Below are 25896 nucleotides of genomic sequence, written 5' to 3' on the forward strand. Positions count from 1 at the left end.
CATGTACCACAATATTCATTGCAGCACTATTTACAATAGCCAGGACATGGAAGCAACCAAAGTGTCCACTGACAGATGCATGGATATAGAAGATGTGGCACATATAAACAGTGGAATATTAGGCATAAAAAGAAACGAAATTGAGTTATTTGTAGTGAGGTGGATGGACCTAGAGTCTGTCATACAGAGTGAAGTAAGTTAGAAACAGTAAAACAAATACTGTACACTAACACATATGTATTGGATCTAAAAAAAAAAAATGGTTCTGATTAACCCTGGGGCAGGGCAGGAATAAAGACACAGAGTAGAGAATGGACCTCACAACAAGGGGAGGGGGAAGGGTATGCTGGGACGAAGTGAGAGAGTAGCATTGACATATATACACTACCAAATGTAAAATAGATAGCTAGTGGGAAGCAGCTGCACGGCACAGGGAGATCAGCTCGATGCTTTGTGACCACCTGAACGGGTGTGATAAGGAGGGTGGGAGGGAGACGCAAGAGGGAGGGGATATAGAGATATTCATGTAGCTGATTCACTTTGCTATACAGCAGAAACTAACACAACATTGTAAAGCAATTATATTCCAATAAAGATGTTTAAAAAATAAAATTAGGTTAAAAAATAAAATAGGGGACTTCCCTGGTGGTGCAGTGGTTAAGAATATTCCTGTCAATGCAGGGGACACAGGTTCAATCCCTGGTCCAGGAAGATCCCACATGCTGCGGAGCAACTAAGCCAGTGCACCACAATTACTGAGCCTGCGCTCTAGAGCCCACAAGCCACAACTACTGAACCCGTGTGCCACAACTACTGAAGCCCGTGCACCTAGATCGCATGCTCCACAACAAGAGAAGCCACTGCAATGAGAATCCCGCGCATCGCAAGGAAGAGCAGCCCCCGCTCGCTGCAGCTAGAGAAAGCCCGCACTCAGCACCAAAAACCCATTGCAGCCAAAAATAAATAAATAAATAAATAAAAATTTTAAAAATAATAATAATAAAATAATTTTTACCTTTTTTTTTCTTTCAAAAAAGTACCCTCTTAAGCCTTTTGGGAACAAATAGATAAGCAAATACAGTTAATCAGAACAGTGGATATTTGTAATTTGCCTCTCCAGCATAATAATAATTCCTTTTCCAAGTCACAGCCAGAGTTACTGCATACGGCTGCATAGGTTGTGCACCACACAACTCCAAGGGGGTCCCAATCACATTGCACATTGTGTGAAAGGTAACCCTGGGAGTTGTGCAGCACACAACCTGCACAACATTCACAGTAGACCTAGCCACAGCCGTAACTTTCCTTTGTGATTCACTGCTCACCCTGTCACAGTTAACATGATCTGACAGGATATCACCCTAGAGTTAGAGCACATGACCAGGCCTAGTACATCCCATTCCCCTGGCCCCTGGGTCAGTGGTGGGCACATGAACTAAACCTAAACTAGTCCAATCAGAGTGGATCTCAGGGATCCTTGGGAATGTACATCCTTATGACATAATTTTCCAAATGAAAACCCCAACTTTTTTTTTTCTCACTAATAGTCCCTAATGAAGACAGCAGCTATCAATTAAATGTGTCAAAATGAAGGACTCATGTTTTTTTCTTAGCAAGGATGATGGTATCTTCATTAACATAGTGACTCTCTTGTTTGGTCTCTCCTGTGCCCAGTTGACACCATTGAGATTGGGTTTCAAAGGGTCTTCTAGAAAAAAAGTTTTGTCTGACAAAATGAGACTGAACTGGCATTGCCATAATCCCTAAGTAACCAGTCAAGGCTAGAACAAATGGATCAAAATGTACTGGAGGTAGTGAGTTTCCATCACCGCAGGTGATCAAATCGAGGCTGAGTGACTGTTTAAAGCATGTAGTAGAGGGGATTCAAATATCCACTGGGGGCTTGGACTATCATATTCCCAAGGTGATGTCTTCAATGTGGTCTTTTAAATAGTAAAGATATTCAAACATATGCACACAAACAGAAACATGATATTCTAAGAATTAAATAGACTGTGCTATCAATTTGCCTCCAGAAATCTTTGGAAGCGCGAGAGTGTGAAGATGCTTTCCTTTGTGGGGTATCATTCAACTGAATTGTGAAGCCAGTATGTCAAGATTATGAACCAGATTCTTGGGTGGTTTTCTTCACAATTTTGTTGAGATAGTCTACTTCTTTGTGCATTACGTTATTTTTATGTTACTAATTTTAAATTTTATGAAGCTTCCTCCTATATATTTTCCCTATGGAGCTATCTAAAAAACACATACACAACACAGTGACCAATTTTTTGTCATTTATGTCTTTTGCTTTACTAATTTATTTACAGATTTATAGTTCACTGACTTTCATAGTTTGAAAATTAATGTTAAACCAATACTTTGTACAAATTTATTATAGTTTTACTGTAAACTATTTTGCAATAGATTGTTTGACCAATGTGGCGTAAAACTCTGTTGTATATAAATGAACACATTAAGCAAGCTGAAGGCATAAAATCAGCTAGCACTCTAATATAGCAGCTTGTGAGTGTAAAACTATATAGCATTTTTATGTAGCATATGGGAAAACTGTGCAGCATGGGGGTTTTGAGTATTAATTCTACAGTTGTACTAAATCTAACATGACAGTCTCTATCTATAATCCAGCCAGATTTAAAGTGCTAAGTTTTCACTGATGCTGTGAATGCTGTATTATCTGAGTGGTGGTGTTCAAGAAAGTCCATCTTCATAAAGCAAGTTTAGACCCCTTAGCATCCATACATAGAAATCATCTTAACTACTGGGTATTCCAAAATGTAGTTTTCTTTAAAATTCAGGAGTGTTTCCAAAATTGCTCTACTATATTGAGCAATCTATTATCTTTTAAGTGGAAGAAAATACCTATCAATATAATGTAAAGTAAAAAACTTTTAAAAATTTTGATCATCCTATTTCTCAGGGCTTAACTTTTATCCTTTTTTAATATAAATTTAGTTATTATTTATTTATTTTTGGCTGCGTTGGGTCTTCGTTGCTGCGCGCAGGTTTTCCCTAGCTGCAGAGAGCAGGGGCTACTCTTCGTTGCGCTGCTTGGGCTTCTCATTGCGGTGGCTTCTCTTGTTGCGGAGCATGGGCTCTAGGTGCATGGGCTTCAGTAGCTGTGGCACACAGGCTCAGTAGTTGTGGCTCGCGGGCTCTAGAGCGCAGGCTCAGTAGTTGTGGCGCACGGGCTTAGTTGCTCCGAGGCATGTGGGATCTTCCCAGAGCAGGGATCGAACCCGTGTCCCCTGCATTGGCAGGTGGATTCTTAACCACTGCACCACCAGGGAAGTCCTTAACTTTTATTCATTACCTGACTATCTTCTTTTGACAAATCATAAACTGGAAACTGCACAATTGACTTACATAAGGAAGAACACATACATAATAGCCACAGCATTTTTTAAAGGCACATACAAGTACAGATGAATGAATTTTCACAAAACAAACACATCCATATAATCCTCAACCAGATCAAGAAACAGAATGTTACTAACTCCCCAGAAGCAGCACTCAGACTCACTTCTAGTCACTAGCCACCACAACCCCCAAGATAACTACTATCCGCACTGCTAACTGATAGTTTTTCTTGTTTTGATACTTGATATAAACGGGATAATACATTAGTACTTTTGTGAATGGTTTCTTCCACCCAACTTAGATTTGTGAAATGTAGTCTTACTGTCATATATAGCTTGCTCCTTCTCATTCTTACATACTATTTCATTTTTTAAACATACCACAATTTCTTTCTCCATTATACTATCCATGGGCATCTGGTGAGTTTCTAGATTTTAGCTATTACAAATAATACTGCTATGAATATTCTGGAGCATATCTTTTAGTGAATATAAGTACATATTTTTGTTGAGTATATATCAAGGTACTATTTTAATTCTACACAAGTATGGTTAATACATCTACTCTTTATGTAATTATGTACTCAGCATCATGGACAATGACACCTTTTTTCTAGTCACGATGTTTGGAAGGCAGCAGACAGGTTTTCAGATCCAAGAAAGATACTGCATTTCAAAACATTCTAGTAAGACATTGGGAGCATATTTAGATTTTTACAGATTTAAGACCTTAACTCAGAAGTGTAAGAAATTAATTTTATTTTTATATCACTACACTTAATTCCTATTTTGAGCTACCATTCTGCCCAATGGGCAGGCACTTAATCTCAGTGAAAGCAGAATGTCCCTCTCCTACTTTTCCTGAGCTGCACCTAAATTCCGGAGATGGACATGATATTGGGGCCTCTAGTTGCCATCTATTCAAGCTGACATGTGTTCATTCCTACCTGGGCCCTGCTAGGTATTGGGATGCCTTCCTCCTTCTGACCTTTTTGGGTCTGCTGGCCCCTTTGCTGAGGTAGGCTCTCTCTCAGGCCTATTGCCTCACAATCCATGTTCACACTCATGAATAACATTCCTTTGTTCCCACAACCTTTTGGGCCCATAAACACTCTATTAGTCCAGAATGGAGTAGGCAGCCTGGTTCTGCGTCTATTCTACCAAATACACTGTTCATGGCAAGACCTTTATACTTTGAATCTTTTAGGCTTTGGGTTTCTGAAACTTAAAAGTTCAGGTTCTTGTAACTCAAAAGCTTTTCACTTGTATCATCCTTTGCTCAAAGCACTGAATTCTGATGACTGCAGGGGAATGGGGAAGTAGGTGGAAGGGAATATTGTTCCAGCACTTAAATATATATTTGATTCTGTTGCTCCTTTGAACTCCTTTCATAACTTAATTTAAAAAACAAATACCAGGGACTTCCCTGGCGGTTCAGTGGATAAGACTCTGTGCTCCCAATGCAGGGGGCCTGGCTTCCATCCCTGGTCGGGGAATTAGATCCCACATGCCACAACTAAGAGTTCGCATGCCGCAACTAAGACCCGGCACGGCCAAAATAAATAAATAGATAAATATTTTTTTAAAACACCAAATGCCAAACAAAACCCTTTTACATTACTACCTTATCATAATCACAACTAGATTTACATCAGATTGAATTCAGTGTACAATTTGGTAAAGCTGATAGCTGTTTGTCATTTCTGACACAGCTTAAAAATCTTGGAGAAAGAAAATTCAATAACGGCAAACTACTACTAGCTACCATTTATTGAGTACAAACTATATAACAGGTGCTATATATGTATTCCCTTATTTAACTTTTATAGCAACCTTACAAAGTAGGGTATGATTCCTTCATTTTATAAATAAGAAAACGGGAGGCACAGATAGGTGAACTAACTTGCTCAAGGTCACAAAACTAGGATTTGAAACTAAGAGCTGCTATGATAAACACCATGTTATACTATCTCAATGCAAGGATAGAATTTGGTAACTTTTTACTGCTTTCTCCATTAAAACATGAAAGTCCAAGAAGAAGTGCCCTTTCAAACAAAGAAAATTTGAGAGCTCCTTAGTACTGCTTTCTGGCTCCCAGTTCCCACAGCTTATTTGAACCTGGACCTACTATGTAAATATGGTGAACTATTTGTTACAATTTCTAAGGTCAGTTTGCAACATACAAAATTATATACATGAGGAAAATTACAAAACTCTGATGAAAGAAACCAAATAACTAAATAAATGCAGAGATTCCATGTTCATGGACAGAAATACTCAAGTTTTTCAAGATGTCAGTTCTTCCCAACTTGATCTATAGAGTCAATCAATCCCAATCAAAACCCTAGAAAATTATTTCGTGGATATTGACAAGTTCTTTAGTTTATATGGAGAGGCAAAATACCCAGAATAGCCAACTCAGTATTAAAAGAGAAAGACCCAGTTGGAGGACTGACACCTGACTTCAAGACGCACTATAAAGCTACAGTAATCAAGACTGTGGTATTTATAAAAGAACAAATAGATCAGTGGAACAGAGAACAGAGTGCAGAAATAGACCCACATAGGGATTTCCCTGGTGGTCCAGTGGTTAAGAATTGCCTTCCAATGCAGGGGACGCAGGTTCAATCCCTGGTCGGGGAACTAAGATCCCACATGCTGCGGAGCAACTAAGCCCATGAGCTGCAACTACTGAACCTGCATGCCACAACTACAGAGCCCACGCACTCTGGAGCCCGCATGCCACAACTAGAGAGCCTTCACACCACAACTACTGAGCCTGTGCTCCACAACTAGAGAGAAGCCCGCGCACTGCAACAAACAGCCCACACGCTGCAACAAAAGATCCCGCATGCTGCAACTAAGACCAACGCAGCCAAAAGTAATAATAAATATTTTTAAAAAAGATAATACCGTTAAAAAAAAAAGAAATAGACCCACATAAATATAGTCAACTGATCTTTGACAAAGGAGCAAGAGCAATACATTGGAGAAAAGATATTCTTTCCAACAAATGGTGCTAGAACAACTAGACATCCACATGCAAAAAAAAAAAAAAAAAAAAGAATCTAGACAAAGACCTTACAGCCTTCACAAACTTAACTTAAAATGGACCACAGACCAGAACAGAGAACCCTCCTACACTGTTGGTGGGAATGTAAATTGGTGCAGCCACTATGGAGAAGAGTATGGAGGTTCCTTAAAAAACTAAAAATAGAGTTACCATATGATCCAGTAATCCCACTCTTGGGCATATATCCAGAAAACACAAAAACTCTAATTCAAAAAGATACATGCACCCCAATGTTCATAGCAGCACTATTTACAATAGCCAAGACATGGAAGCAACCTAAATGTCCATCAACAGATGAATGGATAAGAAAGATGTGGGAATATATATACAATGGAATACTACTCAGCCATAAAAAAGAATGAAGTAATGCCACTTGCAGCAACATGAATGGACATAGAGATTATCATACTAAGTAAGTCAGACAAAGACAAATATCATATGATATCACTTATATGTGGAATCTCAAAAAATAAAGGAGCTTATTTACAAAACAGAAATAGACTCACAGACAGAGAAAACAAACTTATGGTTACCAAGGGAGAAAGGTGGAGGAGGGATAAATTAAGAATTTAGGATTAACAGATACATACTACTATATATAAAATAGATAAACAACAAGGACCTACTGTATAGCACAGGGAACTATATTCAATATCTTGTAATAAACTATAATGGGAATCTGAAAAAGAATATATATATACTAGTATATATATGTGTGTGTGTGTGTGTGTATATATATATATATATATATATAAACTGAATCACTTTGCTGTACACCTGAAACATTGTAAATCAACTATACTTCATTTCTGTTTTTTATTTTTATTTAAAGAAAATTTTTAGGCTGCACCAAGCGGCATGCAGGATGCAGGATCTTAGTTCCCTGACCAGGGATCAAATCTGCGCCCCCTGTAGTGGAAGTGCAGAGTCTTAACCACTGGATCACCAGGGAAGTCCCCAACTATACTTCAATTAAATATATATATACCCATATGTATCTATCTATATATAAATTTATTTATATACATATAAATTTATATATATAAATTTTTTGCATAGGAGAAAACCTAGATAACCTTGGGTTTGGCAGTGACTTTTTAGTTGCAATACCAAAGGCACAATCCAAGAAAGAAAAAATTGATAAGCTGGACTTCATTAAAACTAAAATTTTCTGCTCTGCAAAAGACCCTGTCAAGAGAATGAAAAGACAAAGCATACACTGGGAGAAAATATTTTCAAAAGACATATCAGATAAAGGACTGTTATACAAAATATACAAAGAACTCTTAAAATTCAACAATAAGAAAACAACCCGATTTAAAAATGGGCCAAAGACCTTAAGAGAAACCTCACCAAAGAAGAAATATAGATGGCAAATAAGCACATGAAAAGATGCTCCACATCATATGTCATCAGGGAAATGCAAATTAAAACAATGAGATATCACTACACACCAATTAGAATGGCCAGAACACTGACAACACCAAATGCTGGCGAAGACATGGAGCAACAAGAACTCTCATTTACTGCTATTTGTACTGCAAAATGGTACAGCCACTTTGGAAGACAGTTTGGCAGTTTCTAACAAAACTAAAGGTATTCTTACCATACCAATTCAGCAATCACGCTCTTTGGTATTTACCCAAAGGAGTTTTGTGTTTTAAGTCCACACACACACACACACAAATGTGCACAGGAACGTTTATAGCAGCTTTATTCATATTGCCAGAACTTGGAAGGAATCAAGATGTCCTTCAGTAGGTAACTGGATAAGTAAACAGTGGTGTCTCCAGAGAATGGAATAGTATTCAACACTGAAAAGAAATGAGCCACCCATCAGGCCATGAAAAAAACATGGAGGAATCTTAAATGCATATTACTAAGTGAAAGAAGCCAGTCTGAAAAAGCTACATACTATACAATTTCAACTACATGACATTCTGGAAAAAAACAGAACTATTGAGATAGTGAAAAGACAAGTTTTTGCCAGGGTTTAGGAGAGAGAGAAGCATAATTAGTTGGAGCACAGAGGATTTTTAGGGCAGTGACACTACTTTATATGATACCATAATGGTGGATATATGTCATCACACATTTGTCCAAACCCACAGAATGTGCAACACCAGGAGTGAATACTAATGTAAATTATGAACTCTGGACAATAATGATGTGTCAGTGTAGGTTCATCAGTTGTAACAAATGTAACACTCTGGTGGGGGATATTGATAATGGGGAAGGCTATGCATGTGTAGGGGCAGGGTGTACATGGGAAATCTCTGAACCTTCCTCTCAATTTTGCTCTGAACCTAAAACTTCTCTAAAAAATAGTCTATTTTTAAAACAAGAAAAAATTATATATGAGCAAGCAGTCATTGAAACTGTTTGCAAAAGGCTTATGAACTAAAGTTGATAAAAGTTGTTCAACCATATGTGGTTATGTGCACACACACACACATACACACAGCCCTTACATAGCTGACAATCCCAAGTGCTACAGTACTTGAACAAATATCTGTAATGAAAATTAAGTTTAGTCAATGCCTTCAAAAATAAAGGCAGCTGACAGGATATATTGTACAGCAAAGGGAATATATCCAATATTTTATAATTTATAATTTTATAATAACTATACATGGAGTATAACCTTTAAAACTTTTGTATCACTATGTTGTATACTTGATACATATATTGTACATCAACTATACCTCAATAAAAAAAATAAATGCAGCTGGTTGTTTTATTTTTGTATTTTTTAAAGCATTTCTTAATTTTTTAAAAAAATTATTTATATTATTTTATTTTACTTATTTTTGGCTGCATTGGGTCTTCGTTGCTGTGCACGGGTTTTCTCTAGTTGCGGCGAGCAGGGGCTATTCTTCATTGCGGTACGCGGGCCTCTCATTGTGGTGGTTTCTCGTTGCGGAGCACGGGCTCTGGATGCACGGGCTTTAGTAGTTGTCCTTCTTGGGTTCATCAGTTGTGGCTCATGGGCTCTAGAGTGCAGGCTCAGTAGTTTTGGAGCATGGGCTTAGTTGCTCCGTGGCACGTGGGATCTTCCCGGACCAGGGCTCGAACCCGCGTCCCCTGCATTGGCAGGTGGATTCTTAACCACTGCGCCACCAGGGAAGTCCCATATGCAGTGTTTTTAGATCAAAGCTTTCTCATTGATACCACCTGCCAATGCAGGGGACACGGGTTCGAGCCCTGGTCCGGGAAGATCCCACATGCCACGGAGCGACTAAAGCTATGCGCCACAACTACTGAGCCTGCGTGCCACAACTACTGAAGTCTGTGGGCCTAGAGCCCGTGCTCTACAACAAGAGAAGCCACCACAATGAGAAACCGGCACACCGCAACTAGAGAAAGCCCACAAGCAGCAATGAAGACCCAATGCAGCCAAAAATAAATACATAAGTTAATTTTTTAAAAATTGAAAATCTTTAAATAAAATAAAAGCACTGGGGCTTCCCTGGTGGCGCAGTGGTTGAGAGTTCGCCTGCCGTTGCTAGGGGACGCGGGTTCGTGCCCCGGTCTGGGAAGATCCAACATGCCGCGGAGCGGCTGGGTCCGTGAGCCTTGGCCGCTGAGCCTGCGCGTCCGGAGCCTGTGCTCTGCAACGGGAGAGGCCACAACAGAGAGAGGCCTGCGTACCGCAAAAAAAAAAAAAAAAAAAAAAAAAGCACTGGCTAGAATTAAGTCATTTTTATTTCACGACTTTAACCTTTTGCCCTGAAATAAGGGAACAAACCCCAGTTTTACATTTTGCTTCCTATTAACTAAGGGAACGCATGCTCACTACAGAACATTGAAACCTTATAGAAAGACACAATAAAGAAAATGAAAGTTCTCCCATAAAATTATCTCCCCAGAGATTATCACTACCAGGAATATGGTACATAATTTTTCAAAATTTTTTTCTATCCAAATATGAGATCAGCGTCTATCTGTGTTTAAAAATACAATACCAACTCCAAAAGCCTTGGAGAGCAACAGAGAGCTTTATTGCATCTTTGAGAAAATGAATAACATGAAAATTACATTGCATGTCATTATAAAACTTCTGAAGTGTTCACTTTAGTTATTGTTCCTCCACATCACAAAATTGCTCTCTCTCTCTCTGTCTCTTCCTCCAAACTCATAGCCACCTTTTCTCAAAACTCCTTCCTCTTCCCTGTCTCTTATGTTTCCCTTTTCTCAAGTGAAGCAGTTTGTAGGTTTTTCTAGTTTTCAGTCAGACTGATCCCATTATTAATTAGTCAAGTAAATCAAGGACCTTTCCTCCTCAGAAAGATTAGGAGGGCAGCAGCAGCAATGGAAAATACTCATAATTTAACATTCTTTCCTTATCATACATGTGTGGCTTTATCTATTATATGAAGAGTTTTTTGAGTTATTTTAATAAAGATGAGATTATATTATACATTCTGCTTTGTGATTTTTCATTTAATATATGTTAAACATCTGTGGATGTCAGTATAAATAGATCTACATCATGTTTTATAGTCACTTAGCATTTCATTACGTAAGTGTTTCATAATTTATTTAGCCAAACCCCTACTGTGGGACATTTGGTTATTTCCAAACTTTTGCTACTTTATGTAATGCTGCAATGAATATTCTTGAATGAGTAGAGTAGAAGCCATCTCATCTAACTCTACTGGAACCAGTAGTTGGTTGGTTAATCAGTTCAAGCAAGGAATCATAAAAATTGATACAACACGTTTTAAATGCTTTAGATTAACTTGACACATAAATGTGCTCTTCTCCAATATTTTGACAACTAGGGTCTTTTATTTTGAGAATGAGTTCACTAATTACATGTAGTTTTATATCATGTTTCTTGCATAAACCATTGCCAAAACACAAGTTTTACAATTCCCCACTTCAGCTTTTTTTCAGTGTAAAGTTCAGTATCTGTTAGTGTACTTTAGAGAGGGAATTATAGTGTTGGTTATTCTGGGGAGTTGTTTAAGTGGAGACTGATTAAGAGAACTTCTACCATATACTTGTAAGATAAATTCTTAGAAATGAAATTAGTGGATTAGAGGGTATATGCACTTGAAACTTATACAGCTATTGTCAAATAGTTCTCCAGAAAGGTTGCCACAGTTTATATTCCCAAAAATATTGTGCGAGAGTTTTTATTTCTTAGATATCTGCACCAATATTGGATATAATGAACAGTTTAAATCTAACAATGCTATTTATTAATTTATTCAACAATATTTATTAAAATTTCTATGTATAAAATTAACTCAAGATGGATCATAGACCTAAATGTGAGAGTTAAAACTGTAAAATTCATAGAAGACAACTGCTATAGACTGAATATTTGTATCCCTCAAAATTCATATGTTATATCCCAGCACCCAAAGTGATGGTATTTAGAAGTGAAACCTTTGGGAAGTGACTAGGTCATGAAGGTGAAGTCCTCATAAATGGGATTAGTGCCCTTATAAAAGAGAACCCAGAGAGCTTGCTTGCCCCTTCTGCCATGTGAGGATATGGCGAGAGACAGCAGTCTATGAACAAGGAAACAGGTCCTCACCAGACAGCAAATTTGCCAGCATCTTGATCTTGGACTTTCCAGTTTCCAGAAGAGTGAGAAATAAATTTCTGTTGTTTATTAGCCACCCACAAGTTTCTATTGTTCTTTATGATATTTTTGTTATAGCAGCCCAAACATATGAAGTAAAAAATACAGAAGTAAATCTCTGTGCTCTTAGGTTAGGCAAAGTCATCTTAGATATGACACCAAAACACAAGTGACAAAAGAAAAAACAGATAAATTTGACTTTATCAAAATTAAAAACTTTTGTGACAACACAGAGAATGGGAAAAATATTTTAAAATCATATATTTACAATGGACTTGTATCTAGAATATATAAAGAACACTTACAACTCAATTTTAAAAAGAGAAATAACCCTATATAACAGTAGGCAAAAGATCTGAATAGACATTTCTTCAAAGAAATTATACAAATGGCCTAAAGCATATGAAAAGATGCTCAATATCATTGGCCATCAGGGAAATATAAATCAAAACCACTGTAATATACCACTTCACATTCACTGGATGGCTATAATAAAAAAGATAATAAGTATTGGAGAGGTGTGGGGAAACTGGAATCCTAATACATTGCTGGTGGGAATGTAAAACGGTACAACAGTTTTGGACAACAGCCTGGCAGTTCCTTAAAATGTTAAACATATAGGGCTTCCCTGGTGGCGCAGTGGTTAAGAATCCGCCTGCCAGTGCAGGGGACATGGGTTCGAGCCCTGGTTTGGGAAGATTCCCATGTTCTGCAGAGCAACTAAGCCCGTGTGCCACAACTACTGAGCCTGCGCTCTAGAGCCCTTGCGCCACAACTACTGAAGCCCGCATGCCTAGAGCCCATGCTCCGCAACAAGAGAAGCCACCGCGATGAGAAGCCCGTGCACCACAATGAAGAGTAGCCCCTGCTCACCGCAACTAGAGAAAGCTCGCGCGCAGCAATGAAGACCCAACGCAGCCAAAAATAAATAAATTAAAAAAAGAAAACACAGTCATACAAAAAATTGTAAACGAATGTTCATAGCAGCATTATTCATAATAGCCAAAAAGCAGAAACAATTCAAATACCCATCAACTGATGACCGAATAAATAAAATGTGGTATATTCATACAATGCAATATTTTTAAGCAATAAAAAGGAATGAAGTATGCATGCATGCTACAATATGGATGAACCTTGAAAACATGCTAAGCCAAAGAAGCCAGTCATAAAAGACCATCTATTTTAGGATACCATTTATATGAAATGTCCAGAATAAGCAAATCCTATAGAGACAGAAAGTTGATTAGTGGTTGCACAGGACCAGGAAGTGGACGAAATGGGAGTGACTAGTAATGGGCATGGGGTTTCTTTCTAGGGGTGATGAAATGTTCTAAAATTAATTATGATAATGGTTGCACAACTCTTTAGTATGTGAGCATACGAAAACCCATTGAATTATACACTTTAAATAGGTCAATTGTATGATATGTGACTTATACCTCAAAAAAGCTGTTACATTAAAAAAAAAAAATGTCTCGCAATGTTCTAGACACTACAAATACAGCAGCTGACATATGTTTTCCATTTACCCTTCCAGATTCACTCTCCACCCTTCTCCATCATGTGCTCTGCCCATAGGGGCTGATCTAACAGACCACATCAAGAGGGTTCTCAGGCCTTGGTTGAATTTGGCCAACAGGGAGCCCAGGCAGGAGATCAGAGTGGGAAGGAAAGTGGGATCATGATATTTATTCTTTCAGCTCCCTCACTGAGAGGGCACCTTGTGCCTGCTGTGTCTCTCCAATGAAAGTCACTGATCTTCCAAGAGAGGCAACTTTACATACTGTCCCTTTTAGGTTCTACTAACTACTATAATTATTCCTCTAGCCATTTTGGGCCTAAAGATGGTAACATCACAGCTGCTACCAGCCCCAGAATACTGTAGGAGTCTTTGTGGTTTCCCTATATTGCATCTTTGCAAATAACCCCTTAGTAAATAAATAACCACTTTGTAAATAAATCTTCCTAAAATTATTCTGAGCATATAACCTATTTTCTATTGAGACCTTTACTAAACCAGGCAGACAAGACCTCTGCTAGCTTAGAGTTTTCATTCCGATGATCAAAGAAGAGAAATTAATAAGAATATTCCAGGCAGAGGGAACAGAAAGTACAATGGTGCTGTTCCAGGTAGATGCTTGGTATGTTTGTTGTGTAGAAAGGCCAGTGTGACTAATGTGGAATGACTCAATGGGGAGTAATAAGAAAGGAAGTGAAGAGGTGGGCAGGGCCAGATCATACAGAGTCATATGCATACTATTATATTTTACTTGTCTGATATATTTAACTAAATATAGACAAAACATGAATAAAAAGACAACATTCAGTATTTGTAATATAATCTGTTATTTGCATCCTTGATTTAAAAACCTTATGCTTTGTATTGTAGGATTGTCAAGTACTTTCAAGGACAGGAAAAAGCTTAGTTTCTGATTGGAAAATACAAATAAATTAAGGTGATCAAATGTATAGCCATGTCTCGAACTGAAATATATATATGTTATTAACAAAGACAAATTAGAAAATAAAATTCATGATATACTTTCTTTCCCATCACATAGCACCGTAAAGGAGAAATCTTTTTCATTCAGAGCCCTGAGTCTTGTTTTGTTTGTTTCTTTCTTTTTTTACTTTGTTCTGTTTTTTAAAAAATTAGTTTATTATTTAAGGAAAAGAAACTCCTTTGAAAAAGTAGAAATGTGGAACTGGCCAAGCTGTGTGGGGTGCCTAATGAAACAAATCCTCCTGTGACAATGGTAGTATTTAAGTTGAAGAAAATTTGCCTATAAAACAAATCTTGCCATATACATACTGTTTTAGGGGTGAAAAACACCTACATTCTATATTCTCATTATAGCTTCTTTATAATAAAATACTTGTGGATGTTTATAGGCCTTCTCTTTGGAAAATCTGTGGGCAGCCTGGTAACTTTATATTTATCTGAAAGCCAAAGAACAAACTAGGAACATATCAGAGATGGGGAAAAGACTAAGGATAGTAACCAAAGAAATCAGTTGAGTTTCAAGTATAAACAAAGCACAAGTAACATTTTGTGGAGCAAAAATTCTTAAAAATAAATATTCTAACTAATTGTTTCTTCTTACACCTTATAGATAAATCTTTACCCATGCCATGCATAAAGATTTTCAATAAAGACTTGCCAGGATGAGAGTCAAAATTCTCTAGCATAAATTCACCAACAAGGGACTTCTTAAAATTTTTAAGACTCAATGTATTTACTCTAAATAATAGGGCATGTAGACTCACAATCTCTTTGCACCTTACTTTTTCCATCTCTAAAAGTATAGTAGTGGCTTTAACTTCTTAAAATTCTAATTCCTGGTAACAAATACTTACGCACTTCCAGTTTCTGACTGATTAGAGCGCCCTCATGTGTGTCTTTGTTGTAATGTTTTAGATATCTGAAAAAGATAGTATTAATCTCAGCAGCAATACAATTATAAATTATTTTCCCATTTATAATGGCTTCAAGTATCACTCAGTAAATGTTAAAGAGTGTGATAGTTCACTATCAAACTTTTCATATGCCAAATATTATTCTAAAGTAATGAAGTTATTATTTGTCTCGGTTCAAATTTTAATGACTTAAAGAGTTTTTTCTTTAAATCTTCTAAGATAAGTTTTTCACTATAATGTTATTTTATTATCATGCCTGAATGAAAAGATGTAGCCAATTAAGTTATTAATTATATGTGATAGCCTGACTATACATTTTCAGGGGTGGATAACAGCTCAAGGAGCCTAACTCAGTTTTTCCAAATAAAAATTTACTTGTCTAAATCATTGCAAAGAGATTTCTTTCTACTCAAAAAGACTGTATTGGAGGGAGCCAAAAGAGAATTTCATTTTTTGGAACTGTACATAAAATAAAAATCTCATAAACCTGATAATATTTTAAATGGCATTTATCCAACAAGTATTTATTGAGGGCTCCCACTATGTGCTAGGAATGAGATGTCAAACTGAGGAACCCAAAGTTACTAAAGTAAAGCAAAAAGTACTGTTTTTTTCTCCTTTTATGAAATGACTTAGTAATAAATGCCTCACCCAAGAGAGTTACTGTAAAGATCTAATAACATATGTAACCACATCTTTTAAAAGAGAGAAATGTTATTAAAATGTTTGCAAGAGAAACCTTGGTGATTCCAAGGACATATTTTAGGGGTTGCTTTGCGTGTGGAAAATCTTTGAACGTGAGGCTCTACTGACTTCTCTTTCGGGGGGGGGGGTCGCACTGCATGGCATGTGGGATCTTAGCCCCAACCAGGGATTGAACCCATGCCCCTGCAGTGGAAGCACAGAGTCTTAACCACTGGACCACCAGGGAAGTCCCTCTACTGACTTCTTTAAATTAGTTTTTCTTCAAATTTTCATGACAGGAGAGAAAGTGGGAAGAGAGAATTTTGTCACCTAAGAAAAGAAGTCTGAACTACTATTTTCCTCATTGCCTCTTACCTTCTTTCTCTTTATAAGGCAGGGCATGGATTGGTTGGGGATACCAGTTAAGTCAAGAGGTCAGATTGGCTACACTAGACTAGCCAGAATGGAGCAATGATGCTAACCTGGCAGAGCCAGCATTTTCACTTTTCCAAAATACCTGAAACCAAAAACACCAGCAAAACCATGATGTACAAATGTAGGTAGTATATGATATGATTCTTAGTGATTCTCTGATTCTAGGCCCTGTAGAAAATTGAATAGACTGTTTTGGGGTCCTCCCACCAAGGGTTAGAATCCATTTCCTACTTCCAGCTTCCCCTTTCCTATCTCCCACATACCACAGCCTTCCTTTCTGCTGTCCTCTACCCATTCAGAATCCACCACTGCATTAAAAATAAAGTTCCATGTCCCACAATTCTGTCTTCTCCATGCCCCAGTATAAATTCCCATGGTTTTATGTGGCCTATTATTCAATTGTTTCCAACCTTTTAAAGTTTGATGACATCCCCCTCTCCTCCAATTTTTAAACTTACTATGGAAATTATTTAACATATCAAAAGTAGGTAAAAAAGTATAATGAATCCCCCACATACCCATCATCCAGCTTTAACTACTGTCAACATATGGGAAACTAAAAGCATTTTGACTTAGTTAAAATAGCATAACAATGGAAGTTCCCTGTTGTTCTAGTGGTTAGGATTTGAAGCTTTCACTGTTGTGGCCTGGGTTCAATCCCTGGTTGAGCTGAGATCTTGCATGTCCAAAAAAAGGCATGAGAGTGGGTAGTAATTAGAGAATCAAACAGAATTTTTGAAACAAAAATATAATATTTAAAAGTACAAAATCAATGGAAAGATTAAACAGCTGAATAGTGGCCTAAAGATAGTCCCAAAGAAATTACCTAGAATGTACAATAGAGACAAAGAAATGGAAAGGATGAAAGAAAAATTATGGGTCATAGATGATAAAGTGGAAAGGTCCAATGTACACCTGGAGCCAGAAGGAGAAAATGGCGAGAACAGAGGAGAGGTCATATTTGAAAAATTATGACTGAGAATCTTCCATAATTAATGAAATTCAAATTCTGAGTTTGAAGAAACTAAATGAATCCCAATCTAAATAAAAAGAAATCCACACCAAGACACATCATTGTGAAACTACAAAAAACCAAAGATAAGAAAAAGATCCTAAAACAAGTAGAGAGAAATACAGCTTACCTACAAACGAAAATAACAGGATATTTCTCAGTGGCAACAATGGAAGCCAGAAGACAGTGGAATAGTATCTTTAAAGTCTGAGAGGAAAATAACTGTCAACCTAGAATTATGTCCTAGCAAAACCACCTCAAAAAAGATCTTGAAATAATGATATTTTCAGAAAGGCTGAGGAAGATACCAGCAACTAGGAGGTCAAATATCCTAAAGGTAATTCTTGAACTTTCTAGTGAGAAATTCTGAGGAACTGGGGTTTGTAAAAGGTGTGAAAATGCATAGGCTGAGAACACAAAAAGACTAAGGGGACATTGGCTCTAACCACAACTACTACCAACCCCACCTTCACTTTTAATCTCTGGAACATTTTGGTTACACTGGAGGTATATGGTTTACTTTTGCAGATTTCAGGGAAGGGAACACTTCTGCTCCATCTCCTCATGCTACCAACCCGAAAAGGCTTTCCTGGGCCCATAAGCTCTTTTTTTAAAAATTTATGTATTTAATTTATTTACTTTTGGCTGCGTTGGGTCTTCGCTGCTGCTCACAGGCTTTCTCTAGTTGCAGCAAGCTGGGGCTACTCTTCTCTTCGTTGCGGTGAACAGGCTTCTCATTGCAGTGGCTTCTCTTGTTGTCTTTTTGAGCATGGGCTCTAGGCGCGCAGACTTCAGTAGCTGTGCTTAGTTGCTCCGCAGCATGTGGGATCTTCCCGGACCAGGGATCAAACCCCTGTCCCCTGCATTGGCAGGCGGATTCTTTTTTTTTTTCTTTTTTTTTTGCGGTACGCGAGCCTCTCACTGTTGTGGCCTCTCCCGTTGCGGAGCACAGGCTCCGGACGCGCAGGCTCAGCGTCCATGGCTCACGGGCCCAGCCGCTCCGCGGCATGTGGGATCTTCCCGGACTGGGGTATGAACCCTCGTCCCCTGCATCGGCAGGCGGACTCCCAACCACTGCGCCACCAGGGAAGCCCGGCAGGCGGATTCTTAACCACTGCGCCACCAGGGAAGTCCCCCATAAGCTCTTAGGATGAGTGGTTAATATGACCGGTCAGAGTCCAAGGCATTTATTGGGCCTATTTGCTTCTTCTTCCTGATTCAGGTCTCTCTTCTTTTCTGCCTGTTACTGGGGTCTCCTCTGAAGACTGTGCCATGTTAGTTTTGGAAAAGGGAGAAAAAGACATAACAGCTCCATAGTAGGAGTTATTGCATTCTCATCCTTGTATGTAGTTCCCTAAAGCTTCCTCAATCTGGGACGTCAAAGGGAGGAGGGGACACAGGCATTCCTTGGTCTCTGAATTAATACCGTAAAAATACCTCAGAACCTCATCTGTGTCCTCTAATATAGATGCTCATCCCTACCCTAAGGTAATGAAGACTAGCTGCCATCCCTGGGGAAAGGACAAGTGACTTCTCTGCCAAATCCAAACATATGAGAAATAACCTTTGCTAGGCTCATCTTCCTTATCTCAAAATGGAAGAAAAATACTGAACTCACAGGGAATTAAAGGTTAATCGTCTTGACGAAATCACCTACTACTATAAAGAGGCTGAATGTTTACTGTATTAGTATAGAAACAGGACAAAGTGCAAAACCAAATCTGGACCCAAATACATATTGAATTCAATATATGATAAGCATTCCAGATCAGTGAGAGAAAGATGACTTATTCAATAAATGTAATGAGACAACTGGTTAGACTTTTTTTAAAAGCTGAATCATTACTTTATACCAAAATAAAGTCCATATGTATCAAAATTTAAAGATAAAATATGAAAGTATAAAAATACTAAGGGGAACATGGATGAATATTTTTATAATCCTGGAGTGGAAAAGGCCTTTTCAAGCATGTGTTACCAAATTCAGACTGTATAAAGAAAAAATTTTTATAAATTTTTGCTACATAAAAAAAAAAAACTTAGACCTTTTAAAATGACATAAAATACTACTTTAAAAAAAGGAGACATATACCATGTTCTTGAATAAGAAGAATTAAAATCATAAAGATGTCAATTGTTCCCAAATTAACAATCCAACCAGAATACATTTATTTTTAAAAATTAACATATAAATGCAATTCCAGTCAGAATACACTGATTTTACATCAATAATGTACTGATTGATACATTGATTTTACTGGACAGTAACTTTAACATTCATATGGAAGAATACATGAGAATAGTTAAGAATATTTGGAAAAGAAGACCAGCAAAGGAAGACATGTCTTACCGTAATTCAACTTAAAATGAAGCTATAGTAAACAAGAGTATGCTATTGGCACAGGAATAGACAAATAGATCAGCAGAAAGTATGGAGAGTCCAAAACTGATTAAACTATACATTAGAATCCACCAAAGGACCAAGATGGTTTTATATATTACATGGTGCTGGAATAATTGAGTATACATTTGGAAGAAAATAAACCTATTTCTTATGGCAGACACTGATAGCTGCCTACACAATTTCCATTCAGAACCCTGACTTTGTTTAGGACAGCAATGTGTCCAGTCAAAACTATTCACCTCCCTAGACTCTCTTGAAAATAAGGGTGGCCATGCCCTACTCAATGAGACATAATTATAAGTCTAATGGGTAGAACTTCCAGGAAAGCTATTGTTTTCTGATAAAAAAGAAATTGCCTCTTACCCTTCTCCCTGAAAAATTCTTCCTGTCTATAACATAAATGTGATGCTTAGAGTATAGAAACTGTATTTCATGAGAAAGAAAATCATAATCTAAGGATTGTGGAACAGAAAGTGAGAAGCAGCCTAGATCCTTGATGGCATGGTAGAGCCACACACCAGTCCTGATCTTTTGCTTCTATTCTTCATGTTACATGAAAAAAATAAAAATAAAAAAACCCTATCTGGGGCTTCCCTGGTGGCACAGTTGTTAAGAATCCACCTGCTAATGCAGGGGACACAGGTTTGAGCCCTGGACCGAGAAGATCCCACGTGCCAAGGAGCAACAAAGCCCATGCACCACAACTAACTGAGCCTGTGCTCTAGAGTCCACAAGCCACAACTACTGAGCCCGTGAGCCACAACTACTGAAGCCCGTGTGCCTAGAGCCTGTGCCCCACAACAAGCCACCACAATGAGAAGCCCGCGCACCGCAATGAAGAGTAGCCCCTGCTTGCCGCAACCAGAGAAAAGCCCGCGCGGAGCGACGAAGACCCAACGCAGTCAAAAATAAAATAAATAAAAAAATTTTAAAAATACTTAAAAAAAACACAAAAAACCCTATCTGATTAAGACATTGTAGCAGGGATTATATTATGTATAGCTGATTGAAAATTTTGATAAACTCAGCCTCTACCTCATATCATGTACAAAAATGAACTTCGATGAATTAGATATCTAAATATAAAATAATAAAAGTGTGGAGGTGTGTCTGGGGAGACTTTAATTAAGAAGAATCATTGGTGCAGCCATTATGGAGGTTCCTCAAAAGACTAAAAATAGAATTACCATATGATCCAGCAATCCCACTCCTTGGCATATATCTGGACAAAACTATAATTCAAAAAGATACATGCACCCCTATGTTTATAGCAGCCTATTCACAATAGCCAAGACATGGCAACAACCTCAATGTCCATCAACAGGTGAATGGATAACGAAGATATGGTGTACACATATATATATATGTATACACACACACACACACACACACACACACAAATGGAATATTACTCAGCCATAAAGAATGAAATAATGCCATTTGTAGCAACATGGATGAAACTAGATATTATGATACTAAGTGAAGTAAGTCAGAAAGAGAAAGACAAATACCATATGATATCATTTATATGTGGAATCTAAAACACTACACAAATGAACCTATCCATGAAGCAGAAACAGACTCACAGACATAGAGAACAGACTCATGGTTGCCAAGGAGAAGGGGGATGGGAGAGGGATGGAATGGGAGTTTGGGGTTAGCAGATGCAAACTATTACATATAGAATGGATAAACAACAAGGTCCTCCTGTAAGCATGGGGAACTATATTCAATATCCTGAGATAAACCATAATGGAAAAGAATATTTTAAAATGTATATATATGTATAACTGAATCACTTTGCTGTACAGCAGATATTAACACAACATTGTAAATCAACTATACTTCAATAAAAAAAACTTAGTAAGATAGATAGATAGATAGATAGATAGACAGATAGATAGATTACCTGGGCAGTGGGAGAAGAATCATAAAGGAAAGTGTTTCACTATTTGAAAATTGTTTTTTCTATCATGGAAGCATAAATAAAATCAAAACAAACAATAGACTGGGAAAATATTTATAACATATGAGTTACAGTCCCTAACATACAAAAAGTTTCTACAGACTAATGAGAAACAAATGACCAATAGAAAAATGGAAAAGGGATACAAATAGGCACGTTGCAAAAGAGGAAATTCAAATGTTCAATAAAAATACGAAAAGATGTTCAGCCTCATTAGTCAGGAAAATGTAAATAAAAACAAGAATAAGGGGCTTCCCTGGTGGTGCAGTGGTTGAGAATCTGCCTGCCAATGCTCAAACACGGGTTTGAGCCCTGGTCTGGGAGGATCCCACATGCCGCGGAGCAACTGGGCCCGTGTGCCACAGCTACTGAGCTTGTGCGTCTGGAGCCTGTGCTCCGCAACAAGAGAGGCCGCGACAGTGAGAGGCCCACGCTGCGCATGAAGAGTGGCCCCCGCTCGCCGCAACTAGAGAAAACCCTCGCATAGAAACAAAGACCCAACACAGCCAAAAATAAAATAAAATAAATAAATTTATATTTAAAAAAAAAACAAGAATAAGATATCACTTGACACTGATTGGCAAAAATCATAAAGAGTGATAATATCTGGTACTGAAAAGGGTGAGTAAAGGAAACTCATAGATGCTGGTGGGAATATAAATTACTTCAACAAATTTGGAAAATATTTGAGCTAACAGTCTCAGTTTTGGGGAATCTATCCTGCAGAAATAAAGGCATCGAAATGCAAGATAAATACACTGAGAACACTGGGTATTACTATTGTGGCTATCATAGATTGTTGTAGTAACTGCCTTTAACTTGTTCACACCTCCTGGTATGCTTGCCCTTTTTGCAGTGTGATTTGCCGCTCCTCCCACTGAGAGTTAAAGTCTATTTCTCTACCTCTTGAATCCTGGACTTGGCCATGTGACTTCCTTCCACCAATGGGATGATACAAGTGTGGCACAAACAGAAGCTTAAAAGTAACTGTAGGGACTTCCCTGGTGGTCCAGTGGTTAAGACTCCACACTCCCAATGCAGGTGGCCCGGGTTCAATCCCTGGTCAGGGAACTAGATCCCACATGCCACAACGAAGATCCTGCACATGGCAACGAAGATCCCATTTGCCACAACTAAGACCCAGTGCAGCCAAATAAATAAATATATGTTAAAAAAAAAAAAGAAAAGAAAGCAATTGAAAATTGGAGCTTGCTCATTCTTGCTAATAACCAGCCTCTTGGAGGATGAGAGATCATGTGGAGAAGGCCCTGGTTATCCCAACCATCCTTGTTGAGGCCCCAGATATGAGTGAGGCCATCCAAAACCATCTAGTCCCAGCTGAGCTGGCCCAGACTAGAACTGACCAGCCAACTCAGAATTGTAAAAAATAATAAATATTTGTTGCTTTAAGTCACTAATTTAGATGACATGTTTCACAGAAAAAAATAATTGATACAGTAGTGAAACACACAAACAGATAAAACGAGCTACCAAAAATTTGGATGTAATCAATGGGAAATCGTGAATGAATTGTTTCACATCCCTGTCACAGACTATTATGCAACTATTAAAGTGTTAGGATCTTCATCTATTCAGAGCAACACTGTCCAGTAGAAAGGTAATGGGAGCCACATGTGTAATTTTAAGTTTTTAATAGCTACATTAAAAACAGTAAAAGGAGATAGATGAAATTAATTTTAATAATCTATTTTATTTAACCCAATATACCCCAAATATTATCACTATAACATGTAATTAATAAAAAAAATTTTGTGTGAAATATTTTACATTCTCTTTTTTTGTACTAAGTCTTAGAAATCTGGTGTGTATTTTACACTTCAGTCAGTTTAATTCAGACTAGCTACATTGCAAGTGTTCAATAGCTACTCGTGGCTAGTGATTACAGTACTGGATGACAAAGGTCTAGAGGACAGCCCACAATGCATAGAAGTTACAGATTCAAATATGTGATTCTCTCCACAGCTCCCCCCCATTCTTTTTTTTTTTTTTTTTTTTTTTGTGGTACGTGGGCCTCTCACTGTTGTGGCCTCTCCCATTGCGGAGCACAGGCTCCGGACGCATGGGCCCAGCCGCTCCGCGGCATGTGGGATCTTCCCGGACCGGGGCACGAACCCGTGTCCCCTGCATCGGCAGGCGGACTCTCAACCACTGCGCCACCAGGGAAGCCCCCCCCCATTCTTTTTTAACAGAAAAGCCAAATAAGTGTACATAAGTATGCAGAATGGGATAGAGGGATGTAACCCAAGTTGTTAAAATTGTTTTGCCAGCCAGCCAATTGAGGTTGGAAGGAAAGGGAGATTATATCTCTTTATACATTCTTGTATTGTTTAGCTTCATTATAAAGGTATATTAATTTAAAAATTATTTTTAAAAGTTAAAAAGCATAAAATAAAATAAAACAAAAACAATGAAATAAAAAGGAGGACACATCAAAAGCTCCTAACTGAGGTTACTTTCTGGAGTCAGTATGAAGAAAGAATTTTACTTTTAATATAGGTCCTTTTTAAAAAAATATATATTTATTTATTTATTTATGGCTGTGTTGGGTCTTCGTTGCTGTGTGCGGGCTTTCTCTAGTTGCGGCAGGCGGGGGCTACTCTTCGTTGTGGTGCATGGACTTCTCACTGCGGTGGCTTCTCTTGTTGAGGAGCACGGGCTCTAGGTGCATGGGCTTCAGTAGTTGTTGTACATGGGCTCAGTAGGTGTGGCTTTAGGGCTCTAGAGTGCAGGCTTAGTAGTTGTGGTGAATGGGCTTAGTTGCTCCACGGCATGCGGGATCTTCCCAGACCAGGGCTCAAACCCATGTCCCCTGCATTGACAGGCAGATTCTTAACCACTGTGTCACCAGAGAAATCCCAATATAGGTATTTTTGCACTATTTGTATTTTACTTTTTAATATTTATTTATTTATTTTGGCTGCGCTGGGTCTTAGTTGCAGCATGCGGGATCTTTGTTGCAGCATGTGGAGTCTTAGTTGTGACATGCATGCAGGATATAGTTCCCTGACCAGGGATCAAACCTGGGCCCCCTGCATTGGGAGTGCAGAGTCTTACCCACTGGACCACCAGGGAAGTCCCTGAATTCCTTAAATTTTAACCACAACCACACCTTACTTTTTTACAATTTTAAGTGTTACATTTTAATTTAAAATACGGATATATTTTAAATATTTAATTCCTCATACTAAATATTTATTAAGCATCAGCTCTGATAGGCCCAGACTCATTAAGCCACAACAATTTTTAACTTATAGAATGTGTGGAAAATATTTTTGAACATGGAGAACTTATGGTGCTCCTTCTTTCTCATTCCATGTAAGGTCAGTCTCCTACTGCCAATTATTATTCTATCAGGGAATGAAATATATGGGATCAGCTTGCCACTTAAAAACCTAATGTTACTTAGTAGCCAAAAATGCAATCTCCTAACTCCTGCCTTACTTCAGCACTGTCATTTTTTTATAGGGTACATAATATGAAGATACTGAATATCCTAAATCTTTTGTCATTAGTTTACAGGACACCTCTAGTATTATTTGCCCAGCATCCATATTGTTATTGTGTGAGCAAGCATCTTGCAAAATGTAACCTTGCACCCCTGGCCATAATTAATTCTGGAAGTGGGCATCTGGGTGGGTCAGAGCACATCTAAGAATATGTGGACCTTGGATCCAAAGAGTTGAGCCAGTCACTCTCCAGTAGCTGTTAAAGCTATAAGTAAAAAAATCTGGAGCTATCAGCAGTCTTGTTTCCCTTTGGGTGGAATAGGGAAGCAAAGGCAGTCAATCTGCAGAGACAGAAAGAAAAGAGAATTGCTCAGAAGGAGCAGAGAAGAGATAGAAAGTGAACTCTCATGACTTTTACACCCTTGATGCCAGGTTTTTCAGAGATTGATCTATATCTCT

At 38.0% G+C, this 25896-nt stretch overlaps 1 protein-coding gene and 1 non-coding gene across 9 annotated transcripts in view; both read right to left on the minus strand.

Moving 5' to 3' along the window:
• Positions 1-25896, minus strand: part of LOC117202095 (uncharacterized) — a 130067-nt gene that overhangs the window by 88055 nt on the left and 16116 nt on the right. The window lies entirely within an intron of this gene.
• Positions 24991-25063, minus strand: TRNAG-CCC (transfer RNA glycine (anticodon CCC)). The gene has a single exon. It is a non-coding gene; the product is annotated as a tRNA-Gly (tRNA).

Source organism: Orcinus orca, chromosome 19 (genome assembly GCF_937001465.1).
Source record: "Orcinus orca chromosome 19, mOrcOrc1.1, whole genome shotgun sequence".
Classification (NCBI taxonomy): Eukaryota; Metazoa; Chordata; class Mammalia; order Artiodactyla; family Delphinidae; genus Orcinus; species Orcinus orca.